Below are 17696 nucleotides of genomic sequence, written 5' to 3'. Positions count from 1 at the left end.
AGAGTTACCCATAGCCCTTTATTTTCTAAGTTCCATATACATATACAAATACAAGAATCTCCTAAAAGAACCTATTGTATCTGCCTCCACCACCATCTCCAGCAGCCCATTCCAAGCATTCACCACTTCCTGCATACAAAAAACTTACCCCTGACATCTCCTCTGTACCTCCTTCCAAGCACCTTAAACTGTGCCCTCTCATGTTAACCGTGCAACCTTGGGAAAAAGCCTCTGACTATCCACATGACCAATGCCTCTCATCATCTTATACTCCTCTATTAGATCACCTCTCATCCTCCGTTACTCCAAGGAGAAAAGGCTGAGTTCACTCAATCTATTCTCCTAAGGCATGCTCCCCAATCCAGGCAACTTACTTGTAAATCTCCTCTGCACCGTTTCTATAGTTTCCACGTCCTTCCTGTAGTGAGGTGACCAGAACTGAGCACATTACTCCAAGTGAGGTCTGAACTGGGTTCTATATAGCTGCAACATTACCTCTTACCTCTTGAACTCAATCCCACGATTGATGGCCAATACACTATATGCCTTCTTAACCACAGAGTCAACCTGCGCAGCAGCTTCAAGTGTCCTATGAACTCAGACCCCAAGATCCCTCTGATCCTCCACACTGCCAAGAGTCTTACCATTAATACTATATTTTGCCATCATATTTGACCTACCAAAATGAACCACTTCACACTTATCTGGGTTGAACTCCATTTGTCACTTCTTAGCCCATTTGTGCATCCTATTGACATCCCGTTGTAATCTCTGACAGCCCTCCACACTAGTCACAACATCCCCAACCATTGTGCCATCAGCAGATTTACTAACCCATCCCTCCACTTCCTCATCCAGATCATTTAGAAACATCACAAAGAGATGGGCCAGAACAGATCCCTGAGGCACACAACTGGTCACCGACCTCCATGCAGAATATGACCCATCTGCAAGCACTCTTTGCCTTCTGTGGGTGAGCCAATTCTGCATCCACAAAACAAGGTCCCCTTGGATCCCATGTTTCCTCACTATCTCAATGAGCCTTGGATGGGGTAACTTATCAAAAGCCTTGCTGAAATCCATATACACTACATCTACTGCTCTACCTTCATCAATGTGTTTAGTCACATCCTCAAAAAAAATCAATCAGGTTCGTATGACACAACTTGCCTTTCACAAAGCCATGCCGACTATTCCTAATCATATTATGCCTCTCCAAATGTTCATAAATCCTGTCTCTTAGGATCTTCTCCATCAACTTACCAACCACTGAAGTAAGACTCACTGGTCTATAATTTCATTTCCTGGGTAATCTCTACTCCCTTTCTTGAATAAGGAAACAACAACCACAACCCTCCAATCCTCCAGAACCTCTCCTGTCCCCATTGATGATGCAAAGATCATCACCAGAAGATCAGCAATCTCCTCGCTTGCCTCCCAAATAGAATGGGATATATCTTGTCCAGTCTTGGTGACTTATCCAACTTGATACTTTCCAAAAGCTCCAGCATCTCTTCTTTCTTAATGCCTATATACTCAAGCTTTTCAGTCCACTATAAGTCACCCCTACAATTGCCAAGGTCCTTTTCCGTATTGAATATTGAAGCAAAGTATTCATTAAGTACCCCTGCTACCTCCTCTGGTTCCATACACACTTTTCCATTGTCACACTTGATTGGTCCTATTCTCTCATCTCTTATCATCTTTCTCTTCACATACTTGTAGAATGCCTTGGGGTTTTCCTTAATCCTGTCTGCCAAAGCCTTCTCATTGCTCCTTTTGGCTCTCCTAATTTCATTCTTAATTTCCTTACTGCTCTCCTTATAATTTCTAGATCTCTATCATTACCTAATTTTTTGAAACTTTCTTAAGCTCTTCTTTTCCTGTTGGCTAGATTTTCTCCTGTACCCTACCATCCTCTCCTTGACTTATTGGAATGTACCTATACAGAACATCACGCAAATATCCCCTGAACATTTGCCACATTTCTACCATATATTTCCCTGAAAACAGCTGCTCCCAATTTATGCTTCTAAGTTCCTGCCTGATAGCTTCAGATTTCCAATTAACTGTTTTCCTGACTTATCTGCTCCTATCCCTCTCCAATGCTATGGTAAAGGAGATAAATTTGTGATCACTATCTCCAAAAACATCTCCTACTGAGAGACCTTACACCTGAATAGGATCACTTCCCAATACCAGATCAAGTACAGCCTCTCCTCTTGTAGGCTTATCTACCTATTGTGATAGAAAACCTTCCTGAACACACCTAACAAACTCCACCCCATCTAAACCCTTTGTTCCAGTCAATAGCAGAAATTTGCACTTGTCGCTTTCCTGTTACTGTACACAATATGCAAAGGCAATGGAAGGAAAATTAAAATAAATTTAGATACAATGAGAAGAACAAAGATAGTTTTTTTCTGACATTTGGCTGAATTTTGTGCAGCTCCTGTGACAGTAAGGGATCAATTTGGAAATTGTCTGTGCAAGTTAAAAAAGCTTAATGGAAGGTCAAGGAATTGTTATCTCTATATCTCCACACAGCATGAAAAAATGGTCAGTTGACCCACTGCATGTATAACCATGTGATGAAAGACCTGGCTGAGGATAATCAGGATCCAAATGCCGAAGTATTTGAGAATAGAATTGAGACATGATACAAGACGGAGACTGAGACATGAACAGGGTTCTAAACTAGAGGCTGGATGAGAGTCCAAAGTAAAGCTAACCTCAGTCTGGTGCTGTTTAAATATTAAAATTCTGGCACCAAAACATGGCCACCTTTAAAGGGGTCGCGCCAGCGACCTATACTTTGGAGACTTGGAGCCTCCAAGCTACAGAAGCTGGTGTGATTGGTTACACATTGTAGCAAACCACTCACATAGAAATCCCATTCCTCCACTAGTAATCCCTGTAGACTGTTCTGTATACACTATCTTCAAACAATAAGATGATGTAACTCAAACACCAGCGGTAATTCAAAGTGGCCATTTAACCTGGAAATCTGCACAGCTTCGGGATGTGGGATGTAACCAGAGGAATCTCAGGCAGTTACGGGGAAAACTTACAAACTCTTCACTGAGAACAGTAGAGATCAGGATTGAACCCAAGTCGCTGAAGGTCTGAGGCAGCAGGTCTACCAGCCGTGGCGCACTGCTGCCCAGTACTAGACTACTGGAAATAACATAGCTGAGGAATGAACAGTTCATATTTTTTTGGTTAATTTTTTTTCAATTTAATTAAAAATTGTCCTTTTTCTGGAAATTACCACTTCTACATTTCAACATTTACCTTCAGTAAAACATTTCATGAGATTGACAAAGATGAGGCAAGAGTGCTAAATAAGTGTAAACATGGAAGAGAGATTTGAAAGTCAACAAAGGGAAAAGGAAATCATAGAGCAAAAGGTTAAAAAACTTAGGGGAGTAATGAGGTACAAGGACACATGAATCTTCCCAGGTAAATATGCTTTATTTATGTCAACAGAGAAGACAAACAAATAAGGCTACTGTGTGAAGGAGGAAACACAGAAGAAGCCTGTTGTTTGTTTGTGAAATGAAACCGACACATTTAGTGGAAGCAAAGCATTTTTATGGAGTTATTTCAATGAAACTTTGGGGTAGTAGGAGAGAGAGCAAGAGAAACCATTTTGTTACTCAATCAACAAAAGAAATATTCATCAGTTCAAACAAATGTTGAGGGGGTGTAAACATTATTACAAAGAGTTGGATTTGACTCCTTTGTAGACATTAAAAAGAATTCTTGTGGAAGTCCGCTGAGAGGGAATGTGAGATGAAATCTTAGTATCAGAATGGAGGACTATCTGCATATCAACAGGAAGATGGGGGATAATGTTTGAATCTGATGGATAATTTTTATTCAGTCACATATCCTCCTTCTCAAATGAGCACAGGGAAGGGAACAAGTTGGCTTTTATTCATAGCCTAGAGGCTGACACTCATTTTGCAGGTGAAACAGAGAATGAACAAGGCAGAACATATTTAGTCACACCAATCAATATCAATTTATGCTGGTGCATGAAATCAATTTCTCTCCTATAATTCAATAGATGTCCTTGTTCCATTAACAAGCTAAATATATTGATATAAACACAAAAGATACTAGAAATCCAGAGAACACATGCAAAATACAGGCAGAATTTAGCAGGTCAGGCAGCATCTATGAATACAGTCGACAGCTTGGACTGAGACCCTACATTAAGACTGGAAAGGAACTGAAAGAAGTCAGAATAAGAAGCCAGGGAGAGGGGAAAATGTACCAGCTGGAAGGTGACAGGTGAAGCCAAATGGGTGGGGCAGGGTTATGGAGTAAGATGTGATAGGTGAGAAAGATAAAGGGCTGGAGAAGGAGGAATCTAATAAGAAAGGAGAATGGACCATGGGAGAAAGGGGAGGAGACACATCAGAGGAAGGTGATTGGTATCTTGACTGAATTGAGTAGTTAGAAATGCAATTTCATAGAGCGCCTTTATATCAAATGTTAAAATTGGTATTTATTTAATATGGTTTTGACTGTCTTTCAACTCTCAGCATGGACTAACTCTACTTGAGGTAGTTCCCCAGGTTTTACTTTCAGTTTATATCCCAATACAATCAATATAATTAGTGTTTTTATCTAGTTTTAGAATTGTATGCTATTTTATCCAATTGGATAGTCTTTACACTGGAGCCTATACTGTTATAAACAATAGACAACTTAATTACAGCCAAGTCCAATGTAATCACAATTAACATCCAAACATGGACTGAGTCCAATAGTAACAGGAAAAACAAACTGCCTGATTTCATATCTTCCAGCAGAAGATCCACTTAAACTAAGTATAACTTGTGATCACTTTGCTCTGAGAGGTAACTCACCATGGATCGGGTTCAGATGCTTGGAATATAAACCTCTTGTACATAGACACCGACATTCTGCAGATGCTAGAATCCTTGATCAACACATGCAAAATGCTCAGCATTTTGGTGTGTTCCTCAGACATACAATACTTTCACTCACTCTACCACTGAGAACTCTATTTCTCTCCTAACTGAGTTTTCCTTTGGGTAAGTGTCTATGTGATTGAGAGATGCAAAGCTGTCTGACATTTCAAAACTCTCCCCACCCTGTCGAACTCAAGGATGAACAGTAATTGGCTCTCTGACTCAATGGAGCTAATTTGTTGCAGTCAATGATCTTATTGATCATGGCTGAGGTCAATAACTTACTGCAGAGATAAGCAGTATAATGGCTTCTCAGATTATATGGCTTTTATACAAGCTTCTACGCTATTATGCAATTTCTTAGTTTGCACCTTCTCCATCTGACTCTATGTGTTTCCCCGAGTGCTCCTCTTTTTTCCCACATGCCAAAGATATTCAAGCTGATAGGTTGATTGCCCACTGCTACTTGCTCCTAATATATGAGGGGTGATTGATAAGTTTGTGGCCCAAGGTAGAAAGAGATGAATTATGCAGCTCTCGTTACATGCACGTGCAGATTAACTCTTTGAGTGATTATGCAGAAAGTTTGAAGTTAATAACTTTTGTGGTGTTTCTGTTTCAGATCATTGAAAATTGCAAGTAGGCACTGTCTGAGAAAATGGACAGCACCAGCCTTTGTGCAGTCATCCGCTACTTCGGTCTCAAGGGTTTATCACCCAAGGAGGTCCACGAGGACATGGTGGCAACACTAGGGGAGGGTGTCCTTCTTATAGCATGGTGAAGAAGTGAGCTACTGAATTCAAATGTGGCAGAGAGAGCCTAGAAGACAACCCCCATTCTGGAAGCTCTGTCATTGTCTCCACACAGGAGACCACTGACAAAATCCATGACATGATCTTGACAGATCGACGAATAACACAGAGGTGGTTACCTCCCAGGAATGTGTCCCTGCAGTTATCCACAATGAACTCCAAATAACCAAGGCGTCAGCTCACTGGATCCGAAACTCCCTGGGCCTGATGAGAAGCTGATTCAACACAACATGTCAAGGGACAATCTAGCCATTTTTGAGGTAGATCCTGAGAGATTTCTCCAGCAATTCATAACCGTGGATGAGACTTGGATCCACCCTTTCCAACCAGAGATGAAGGAACAATCAAAACAGGAGGAACACCCAGGATCTCCAGCTCCCAAGAAAGCCAAGTCGGTGATGTCCGCAGGCAGGGTGATGACCTCCGTTTTCTGGGTTGCAAAGGGAGTACTGCTGGTGGACTACCTGGAAAAGGGTCGCACTATTACAGGGGCCTATTACGCTGATCTCTTGAGACAGCTACGGGAAAAAATCAAGAGGATTCGGCGTGGGAAGCTGACAAGAGGAGCGCTCTTCCACCAGGACAACGCTCCAGCCCAGAAGTTCACAGTGGCGATGGCTGCCATCCAGGAATGCGGATTCAAACTCGTCGAACCCTATTCACGTGATTTGGACCCTCGGACTACTACCTGTTCCCCAAGATGAAGAAGGAACTCAGTGGCCGCCATTTTGACACTGAAGATGATGTCATCACTGCTGTGAACCACTTCCTGGAGGTCCAAGACGCCAACTTCTACAAAGAAGGGATCCATATCTTCCACGACCGCTGGACTAAGTGTGTAAATGTAGGAGGGGACTATGTTGAAAAATAAATACGCTAGGTTTTCTAAAATTGACTCCTTCTACCTTAGGCCACAAACTTATCAATCACCTTGTAGCTGAGTGACAGAATCTGGATGGAGTTGAAGGGAATGTGGGAAACATACAAAGGGTTAGGACAGGATGAGTGATGAATGGTTGCCATTGACTCAGTAGACCAAAGGGTCTATTGCTATTCGTGAACCTCTGAATCAAAAAGGGGATGAAATGCTCATAACTTGCTCATTTCTTTGTTGATCCATCACCGCCTCATCAAAGCTATTGAAGAGACAGTGGCAATTTAAGGAATATGCAATATATAGTTTCACTTTAGAAGATCACTGAAATGACACTGGGCAGATTTCGTGTCTCTGTGCCTTTGCATTACAAATAATTCAGCATCACTGCAAGGCACCACAAGTGCCATGACTGAGATTGACAGTAATACGTTAGCTGCGCATTTGAATAGTGCGTACATTAGTTTCTTTCCCATGACAGCTAATTTACTAATCACTGCGACACCGGGAAATTAAAAAGGACAGCCAAAAAAAATGAATTCAGCAAAGTTCACCAGGGACTGGTTTTGAATGAGACTGTCACTAACTGCTTATTCTCTGCTAGCCCTACAAATGTGCTTGTGTAGTAATTGCAGAAGGCAATGGTAGGTATAGTACAAAATGAATTAAAAGCATTTCAGAGCTGACTTCCCTTAGCAGGTTGCTTCAGTTGAAGGCACTAATTCACAGCAAAAATTCTTGTTTCATTGGTAATTAGCATGGGACTTCAAGTAGATAGAAGGAATGGTAAAAATGCACATAGGTTCAGGGGAAGAGAGGGAAGACAATATATTGTCCTGATGATTCTGTTTGTATAATATCAGCCGTCCAAATGTTTTCCATTTAGTACTAAGTTAGTTTTGCTGTTTCTGAAATTCTTTTATTGCAACCAACACATTTTTGCCATTAATGGCTTAGAGATACACATGTCAAATCACACTTCCTGGTCTTTTAGCTTATCCTTTAAGGTCAAGAATGAATTGCTTCCACTTCAGTTCTATGGATTCTGAGGTGGATGATGAGCCTCATTGAGGGAGCCAAAACAATCTACAGCTGCCTGACACAGTGCAGAGGTAAGTGATTTTTAGGAATTCTGTTTTTGAAGTGTGTGGCTAGAGCAGCGTAGCTGATGGAGTGTAAGTAGGGCGTCAGTGCTGAAGGTATTGGCCAGGGAGAGAACACTGACAATGGCTCATTTTATCTGTCTAAGGTTTTTATTAATTTGGTGAAGACAGCTTTGTGGGTATCTCCAGTGCTTTGAGATGCTTATTATAGGTGGTCCATGTCCCAGCAGAATATAGCAATCACTGCTGCAAGTGGACCATATGGTAGAGCAGCTGTTAGTACAATGCTTCACAGTGACAGCTGTAAAATCAGTCTTCGATCCCTGTCACAAGCTGTTTGTTTGTCCTCCCTGTGACCATGTGTGTTTCCTCCGTGTGCTCCAGTTTCCTCCCCCATTCCGAAGATGTACAAGTTAGGATTAGAAAGTTGTGGACATGCTATATAGGTGCCGGAAAAATGTCAACACTTGCAGGCGGCCCCCAGAATATCTTGTACTGTGTTGGTCGTTGATGCAAACAATACAATTCTCTTTATGCTTTGATATACATGTGGCAAAGCTAATCTTAATCATAATTGTTGTACTGCAGTTTACTTTCCTTTTCCTCAACTTTATGCCTTAGCAAAGAATCGGCTTCAATCTCATGACCACCCATGACCAACAAGGTTAAGAAGCCATATGCCAACTGAAAATCAGCAAAGCTCTTGGGAGTAGATATTATCTCCACTTCAGTGAGAAGACTTGATGGGAATTTTTTTTTTCTCAAAAATTCACAGCTTCAACTCGAATGACTAGAAAAAAGAGAATGTGCTATTGACTCTGTAATCTGATAAAGATAATAAATCTGATTGTAGTAACTGGTCAGGAATCTTCCTGCTCTCTGTCAAAGGGGATGTCATCATTGGGGTCCTACTCAGCTCTTCTTCCCCGAGCTGCTTCCTGAATTACAGAATAAATTCTGTCCTTATTGAGACACAGTGGGCAAGATCTTCACTGTGTGACAACTATGAGAATTACAGGAAGTTGCACTAATCACTGAATAGGGTTTTTTTCAAAAAATGGATTTGACTTCCTTAGTTTGTCAGAAATCATTCTTTGAAAGTTAGAAGAGGACATCAGCAAACAATGCTACCAAAGGCATCTTCAAGACAGTTCATAAAGCAATTCCTTTCAATTCTTTTACATCTTTTTAGTTCAGATGTGGTACCATAGGAGACTGTTGTCTACATTCTAGCGGTGTGATTTCAGGCCAGGAGCTCGTGATCAACTCTGTTTCTTGCTGATCTCGCCGATTAAAGCACAGGTGAAGATTGAAATCATCGAGGCAGGTGCGGAGGGTAAGCAAGTGTTCAGTGCCTTCTACCAGTCCCTCTCCCATATTGCTCCTAAGGGAACATCCTTGTGTTTGAGAGATCCCCCTCACCACCACCTCCCTCCCTTCCCCTCATCATTTCTAGAACAGTATCTTCCCCTCTGCTATCAGATTTCCCAGCAGTCCACAAACCCATGAACACTACCTTACTATTCCTCTTTTACATTATTTATTTACTCACTCATTTAGTAACCATGGCAATTTTTTATGCCTTGCTTTGTCCTGCTGCCAAAAAGCAACATATTTAATGACATACTGTATGTCAGTGATAAAAATCCTAATTCTGTTTCTGATTTGTCCTTGGTCACATATAGAAAGTGAAGTACAGAGCTCTGCATGATCATTGAAGACAATGGAACAAACTCTACATGAGTAGAACAGCCATGGCCAGGAAGGGGGTCTGAGAGAATAAAAACATTGATGTCAAGCTGTTGCTTCATGAGGAGGCAGTGCAGCTTAACAAGTATGGGCATGACAGATGAACACAACTCAAAACATGATAGCTGGGCTTTTCATGGCCTCATGTTTCCAGATTAAAAAGAGCAACGCTAATCAGTAATGGGTTAGCACAGTCAAGTCCTGGGATAATAATGCCTGGATGGCCAAAATAATGAAAGAATAGAGATGGAAGTAGGTACTCAAAATGAGATTGTGCACGTCTTGTCCAAGTGTTCCTGAGGTCATATGTATCAACAAGGTTGAAAATAGCCCATTTCAGTCTTAGGCAGCTGACAGGAAGTAGTTGGTCAAATAGAATTAATGGTGTCTGAAGATAAATGTCCATTTTAATTCCACTTCCCATTCCCATTCTGATATGTCCATCCATGGCTTCATCCACTGTCGTGATGAGGCCACACTTAGGTTGGAGGAATAGCATCTTGTATTCCATTTGGATAGCCTCCAACCTGATGGCCTGAAGATCAATTTCTCAATCTTCCAGTAATGCCCCCCATCCACAACCCCTCCCCTTCACCATTTTCCATCCCCTTTTCCCTCTCTCACCTCATTTCACCAATCAACTTCTCAGCTCCTTACTTCACCCATCCCCCCTCCAGGTTTTACCTAGCGCCCAGTGGTTCCCTCTCCTCTCCACCCACATTTTAAATCTACTCCTCAGCTTTTTATTTGCAGTCCTGCCAAAGGGTTTCAGCCTGAAACATCAACTGTATTTTTCCATAGGTGCTCCCTGGCCTACTCAGTTCCTCTGGTATTTTGAGTGTGTTGCTCGGATTTCCTGCATCTGCAGATTTTCTCTTGTTTGCCATTTTGATAATTAGTTGGAAGAAATTTTCAAGCAAGTTGTGTGGCAATTTCCAGGTAGCGTGGCAATCTAGACAGGTGCTGCTGAAGCACAGCTGGGATCCATTGTACTGTACAAGGAAACTGGTAGCAGATGTTTCCAAGGACACTATGTGACTGAGGAAAAGATGTGGACCCAGCATTGATTAATGGAGAACATCAGAGATATTTTAATTACTTTATTCATCTTCTGATTATGTCCCAGCAAAGAGTATTTCATTAGCAGGAGGTCAAGCATTACAATTTCTGTCAGTCTGCTAATTTACAGTACAAACTTGGAGTAGATTGTGCAGGAAGATTTCCCGATTCTTCATAATTAAAATATTCCCTTATTGAGTAATCAACCATCGAGCTACAGTCAAAACAGCACTTCAGGAATGAAAGATCCAGGATATTTTAGATGATGAGCTGGTCATTATATAACCATATAACCATATAACAATCACAGCACGGAAACAGGCCATCTCAGCCCTCCTAGTCCGTGCTGAACTCTTAATCTCACCTAGTCCCACCTTCCCGCACTCAGCCCATAACCCTCCACTCCTTTCCTGTCTATATACCTATCCAATTTTACCTTAAATGACACAACTGAACTGGCCTCTACTACTACAGGAAGCTCATTCCACACAGCTATCACTCTCTGAGTAAAGAAATACCCCCTCGTGTTTCCCTTAAACTTCTGCCCCTTAACTCTCAAATCATGTCCTCTCGTTTGAATCTCCCCTACTCTCAATGGAAACAGCCTATTCACGTCAACTCTATCTATCCCTCTCAAAATTTTAAATACCTCGATCAAATCCCCCCTCAATCTTCTACGCTCCAATGAATAGAGACCTAACTTGTTCAACCTGTCTCTGTAACTTAAGTGCTAAAACCCAGGTAACATCCTAATAAATCGTCTCTGCACTCTCTCTAATTTATTGATATCTTTCCTATAATTCGGTGACCAGAACTGTACACAATATTCCAAATTTGGCCTTACCAATGCCTTGTACAATTTTAACATTACATCCCAACTTCTGTACTCAATGCTTTGATTTATAAAGGCCAGCGTTCCAAAAGCCTTCTTCACCACCCTATCTACATGAGACTCCACCTTCAGGGAACTATGCACTGTTATTCCTAGATCTCTCTGTTCCACTGCATTCCTCAATGCCCTACCATTTACCCTGTATGTTCTATTTGGATTATTCCTGCCAAAATGTAGAACCTCACACTTCTCAGCATTAAACTCCATCTGCCAACGTTCAGCCCATTCTTCTAACTGGCATAAATCTCCCTGCAAGCTTTGAAAATCCACCTCATTATCCACAACACCTCCTACCTTAGTATCATCGGCATACTTACTAATCCAATTTACCACCCCATCATCCAGATCATTTATGTATATTACAAACAACATTGGGCCCAAAACAGATCCCTGAGGCACCCCGCTAGTCACCGGCCTCCATCCCGATAAACAATTATCCACCACTACTCTCTGGCAACTCCCATCTAGCCACTGTTGAATCCATTTTATTAATCCAGCATTAATACCTAACGACTGAACCTTCTTAACCAACCTTCCATGTGGAACTTTGTCAAAGGCTTTGCTGAAGTCCATATAGACTACATCCACTGCCTTACCCTCATCAACATTCCTCGTAACTTCTTCAAAAAATAAGGTTTGTCAAACATGACCTTCCACGCACAAATCCATGCTGGCTACTCCTAATCAGATCCTGTCTATCCAGATAATTATTAATACTATCTCTAAAAATACTTTCCATTAATTTACCCACCACTGATGTCAAACTGACAGGTCTATAATTGCTAGGCTTACTTCTAGAACCCTTTTTAAACAATGGAACCACATGAGCAATATGCCAATCCTCTGGCACAATCCCCGTTTCTAATGACATCTTAAAGATCTCCGTCAGAGTTCCTGCTATTTCGACACAAACTTCCCTCAAGGTCCTGGGGAATATTCTGTCAGGATCCGGATGATTTATCCACTTTTAAATTTCTTAAAAGCGCCAGTACTTCCACCTCTTTAATTGTCATAGGTTCCATAACTTCCTTACTTGTTTCCCACACCTTACACAATTCAATATCCTTCTCCTTAGTGAATACCGAAGAGAAGAAATCGTTCAAAATCTCTCCCATCTCCCTCTGCTCCACACATAGCTGACCACACTGATTCTCTAAGGGGCCAATTTTATCCCTCACTATCCTCTTGCTTTTAATATAACTGTAGAAACCTTTGGGATTTACCTTCACCTTATTTGCCAAACCAACCTCATATCTTCTTTTAGCTTTTCTAATCTCTTTCTTAAGATTCCTTTTACATTCTTTATATTCCTCGAGCAATTCCTTTACTCCATGCTGCCTATATCTATTGTAGACATCCCTCTTTTTCTGAACCAAATTTCTAATATCCCTTGAAAACCATGGTGCTCTCAAACCTTTAACCTTTCCTTTCACCCTAACAGGAACATAAAGATTCTGTACCCTCATAATTTCACCCTTAAATGACCTCCATTTCTCTATTACATCCTTCCCATAAAACAACTTGACCCAATCCACTCTCTCTAAATCCCTTCGCATCTCCTCAAAGTTAGCCTTTCTCCAATCAAAAATCTCAACTCTAGGTCCTGTCCTGTCCTTCTCTATAATTATATTGAAGCTAATGCTATTGTGATCACTGGACCCGAAGTGCTCCCCAACACATACATCTGTCAGCTGACCTATCGCATTCCCTAACAGGAGATCCAACACTGCCCCATCTCTAGTCGGTACTTCTACGTATTGTTGCAAAAAACTATCCTGCACACATTTCACAAACTCTAAACCATCATATAGTGAGTACCCCAATTCTGACCACTCCAGTGGTTTAGCAGATGACAGTATGACAGTGACAAGTGCAAACAATCCATGAAATTTGATCCACAGAGCTCTGTAACAAAATGAAAATCCAGGAATAGGTGGTGGAGTGGATCACGGATTCTACAAGCCCCAAGATCATTATTAAACTGTTGTTCTCATGATCTCCTGCTGGCCAAAGATCTCTCAGTGTTGTTCTTGAAATAATCAACTATTAGGCATCCATGATCTTCTGGGACTGGGAAAAGAAAGAAGCAATTTATCCTTGACTCCATAACAAGTGGTTTATATTAAACCAAAATTTTGATCTCCTGTTTCCTGAGCTAAAGGGAATTTCATTCACTTTGGCAAATTTTTTTGAAATCTTAGGTGTTTCAATATTATCACCTTTCAGTCTTCCAAACTCTATTTTACTCGTACCCTCTTCATTGGAATTCCAGATATTAATCCAGTGAACATTTATTGCACTATTTCACAAACTGTAGATTTGTTTTGCCTGAAAGCTGATTAAATTCAGAATGGAATCTGATTAAAACTTCCTACACTCTAGCTGGTAATACTCTGCAAATTTGCACAAATAATTTTAGTCATAAATTATGTTTGCCTCTGATGAAATTTCTGCATCAGCTATACTCCTAATGATGTCATTCCCTTGCTGTGTTCCCTGGGAGATCGTTGATCATATCATTACAAATCACTTCATTGAACTTTGAGAGCAACCACATTTTTACATGTTGCAGCCTCTGCATTGGCATAATCTGATGCTGGTGAGGGCTTAAGTAGGTCACTGCTCAACTCTGGAATCCTGACACATCCAAATCCCTTTCAGTTATGTTTACCTACAGGCATTCCTCCCAAACTTGCCAACCATGATCCTGCCAGTAGTCACTGTGAGACACTGAACTCTGCCCTGCTCACCCAAGCAGGCCCTCAGATGTCCTAATCCTCATTCCAACGTGCCAGTTTGGCTGGAAAATTTGCACCACATTCTAGGAAGGATGTGAATGCAGGCCATCCCCATGTTATGGACACCCAGCATCTACATACTTCTACATACAAACAAGCTCTCATAATATGACTTGCTTCAAAGGTGCAATATACCTACTATATTCATTCCTATAAGCGACAGAACTAGTTTCTTCTCTCTCTTTCAGTAAAGTGTTATTTATCAGTTTGAGTTTTCACTAATGGAGGTATGGATACAAAACCACTTTATTTTGTGTATTTTCCCATTTATGGGCCAATCAACTTATGAATGTCTGTAAAACTGGAATCTGTTCAAAACCCAGGGATGGCCTATGCACTGGGAAGGATGGGGAAGAAAATTACCTGTTGCAAGGACGTGGTGGTGGAACGAACCCAAGTGCTCCACCTCTTAGCAAGCACGGAGTTGGTGCCAAGGGCGTCTTTTCCCGGAGTATTGGTTTTAGTAGAGAATTCAGGACAATGCTAAACTTAGAACTAATAGTCCTAAGAACCATGGAACAAGGTTACTTGTACACAAGTTTACCAACAACCTGGCACCTTCTAGTTGTAGTCACAGGATTGTTATACTGCATTGGTTGATGGAAAGCAGGTGTTTATAGTTAATGGGACCTGGGAATGATTGGAACTAAACAAGGTGATTGAGACCCAATTCCTGAGGTAAATAGCCAGGTGGGCGCTTGCCAGTAAGGACCATGATATTACCAGCATGTTGCTAGAAATGGTACGTTACACTTCTAAGTAGAGATGGGATAGGCTGGGCTGTTTTACTTGGAGTGGAGAAGGCTCAGGAGTGAGCAAACTGAGGCATACAAAATTATGAGGAATGTAGAAAGGGTAGGTTGTAGAAAACTTATCCTAATAGCAGAGGTATCAAAACTTTGAGGGTGTTGATTGAGGGGAAAAGAAAGGAAGTTTAGAGGAAAAGTGAATCTAAATCCTCCTAAATCATTTTCATCCAGGTGGTTGGAATCTAAAACACTCTGGAATCTGGATGACGGAAGCAGGTTCCAGCAATATTGGAAAAAAAATATTGAAGTGAGAACTTGAAATGCCAATGTACAGAAGACTGCAGAGCAAGTGCTTGTAAATGGGATTAGTAAGGATGAGTACTTAATGGCTGGCAGGAATGTGTTGGGCTGAAGGGCATGTTTCTGTTCAGAAGGACTCCATGACTCTAAGATACTTTACAATGAACAGTCAGTAGTACCTATGCACTACATACCCCAGCCCATAACGACAGTTGTTGTGGATCTATGCTGTCAGGTATAGACCATCCCTTCTTAGGTGGGGTCTAATGAAAACTAGCTGTTAACCACAGCAAGTGGGAGCTGCAGGACGTATCACAGCTTTGGGAATTGGGAACATAGAATATTGAACAGTACAACACTGCAACAGGCTCTTCAGTCCACTGGATGGTATCAGACTAATTAAATTTGTAATTTAACTAAACTAATCCTATCTGCCTACACAGTGCTCCCAATAACCATTTTGTGGCAACAAACCATGGCTATCCAAAGAGAATGCGTGAAACTTCATGGCAAGGTCGCCTGAGACTGGGTATCCCAACAACTGAAGAAAGACTTTGTTACTGTGAAAGGCCTGCTCTCATATTTCTAACTAACAGGAAGTGAGGAAAGTCAGACTATATCAATTCACACAGAGTTATGTGTCTGCATGAAAGCATAAAGCAGTCATCTTATTGAAGGTGACTGCCAGGCCAGTACACTGATGCTACAAAGACGGAGTTGAATGAGTAATCATTTCAGTCTTGGTGTTCCTGACAGTCTGAATTATACACGGGAAGCGGTTTCAGCTCTCATCAGATTTCCAGCTGGTGTTATAGCTGCTGGGCCTTCTCACTGTCCTGCTGTTACTAGATGGTCCAACACAGTTAGAAAGGAGTAACTGGTCAAGGGGCAGTTGAGGGGTTCAGTGCAGGAGTAAGTAAGAGGTGTGCAAATTATGTCGGAGGTGCAGGAAATGAAGGAGTGCAGGAAGGAGGTGCTCACAGCTTCCTATGGGGGGGGGACGGGGGTGTTTCCATATTTAAAGCCAGTTTCTCTCTCATTACATTAAGGTAATACCCCAACCACTGATCACTTCTGGAAGACATTTGGCTACTTAACTACATTGAGCCAGGTATCGGAAAGCTGGAAAACTCCAGAATGTTCAGTTTCAATGGGCCTCATGCTCTGTTGCTGACAAGGCAGGACAGGAACACCTCCAGTAGCAAGGAAAAGTTCCACAATTTCCAATTCAAGTGGCTGTTTGTCAGTGAACCTGCTTTCTTTTGCTCCAAACTCATCAGCTGTTCACCTCTCATTGCTCTGTTTTAATTGCCTTAGCCAGAGTGTTTCTATGCAGACTACATTGTGTTCTTCTCCCAAGATGGTCAGAATAAGAATCATGTTTAATATTACTGGTATTTGTCATGAAATTTGTTGTTATACAGCATATACAGTATATTGACATACACAATAATAAAACTGTATATTACAGTAAGAAATGTATATGTGTGTGTGTGTATATATATATGTTAAATTAAATAAGTAGTGCAAAGAAGAAAAAAAAGTCGTGATGTAGCGTTCATGTATTCAATGTTCATTCAGAAATCTGGCAACAGGGGGAAAGAAGTTATTCCTGAATTGTTGAGTTATGTGCCTTCAGGCTCTCGTACCTCCTCCCTGATGGTAGCAGTGGGAAGAGGGTACATCCTGGGTGATGGGGGTCCTTAATAATGGATGCTGCCTTTTTGAGGAATCACTCCTTGAAAATGCCCTGGATACTGGGACAGCTGGTGCCCATGATGGAGCCGACTGAGTTAACAACTTTTTCTGCAGCTTATTTCAATCCTGTCCAGTGCCCCCCCCCCCCCCCACCCATGCCAGACAGTGATGCAGCCAGTTATAATGCTCTCCATGGTGAATTGCTGACCATGAACATCATCCGGCAAAGGGAAATTGTTCCAGAAGTGCAAATGGGAATTGCAGCAGGCGTCCTCTGCCACATTAGTCACTGACTCTGAAACAACAGCTAATGTTCTGCCATTTACTGGGTTGGAGTTAGCAGCTGGCAAGGTGGGGAGGCCAGATAAGAATCCTTCCCTTGTTAGAGGTTCAGCAGACTCTTGGAACTGCCCCAGGGTGAGTAGATGCCTCTGTATCTTTTCCAACCACAGGGAAGCAGCTGTACTAAGGTCTGAATTTCTTCAGCACGTTGTCGTATCTGAAGGATGCCCATGTACTTTACATATGATGAACTATTTTGAACTGTCAGAATCAGGATTGGAATCGGATTTATTATCACTGACATATGTCATGGAATTTGTTGTTTTGTGGCAGTAATACAGTGCAGTACATAAAACATTACCAAAAGTTATATAAAGAAATATATTAAGAAAATAAATAAAAATTCAATTTTTATGCAAGCCAATATAGCAGCC

The sequence above is a fragment of the Hypanus sabinus genome, chromosome 27 (genome assembly GCF_030144855.1).
Source record: "Hypanus sabinus isolate sHypSab1 chromosome 27, sHypSab1.hap1, whole genome shotgun sequence".
Taxonomy (NCBI): Eukaryota; Metazoa; Chordata; class Chondrichthyes; order Myliobatiformes; family Dasyatidae; genus Hypanus; species Hypanus sabinus.
This window is presented reverse-complemented; position numbering follows the sequence as displayed.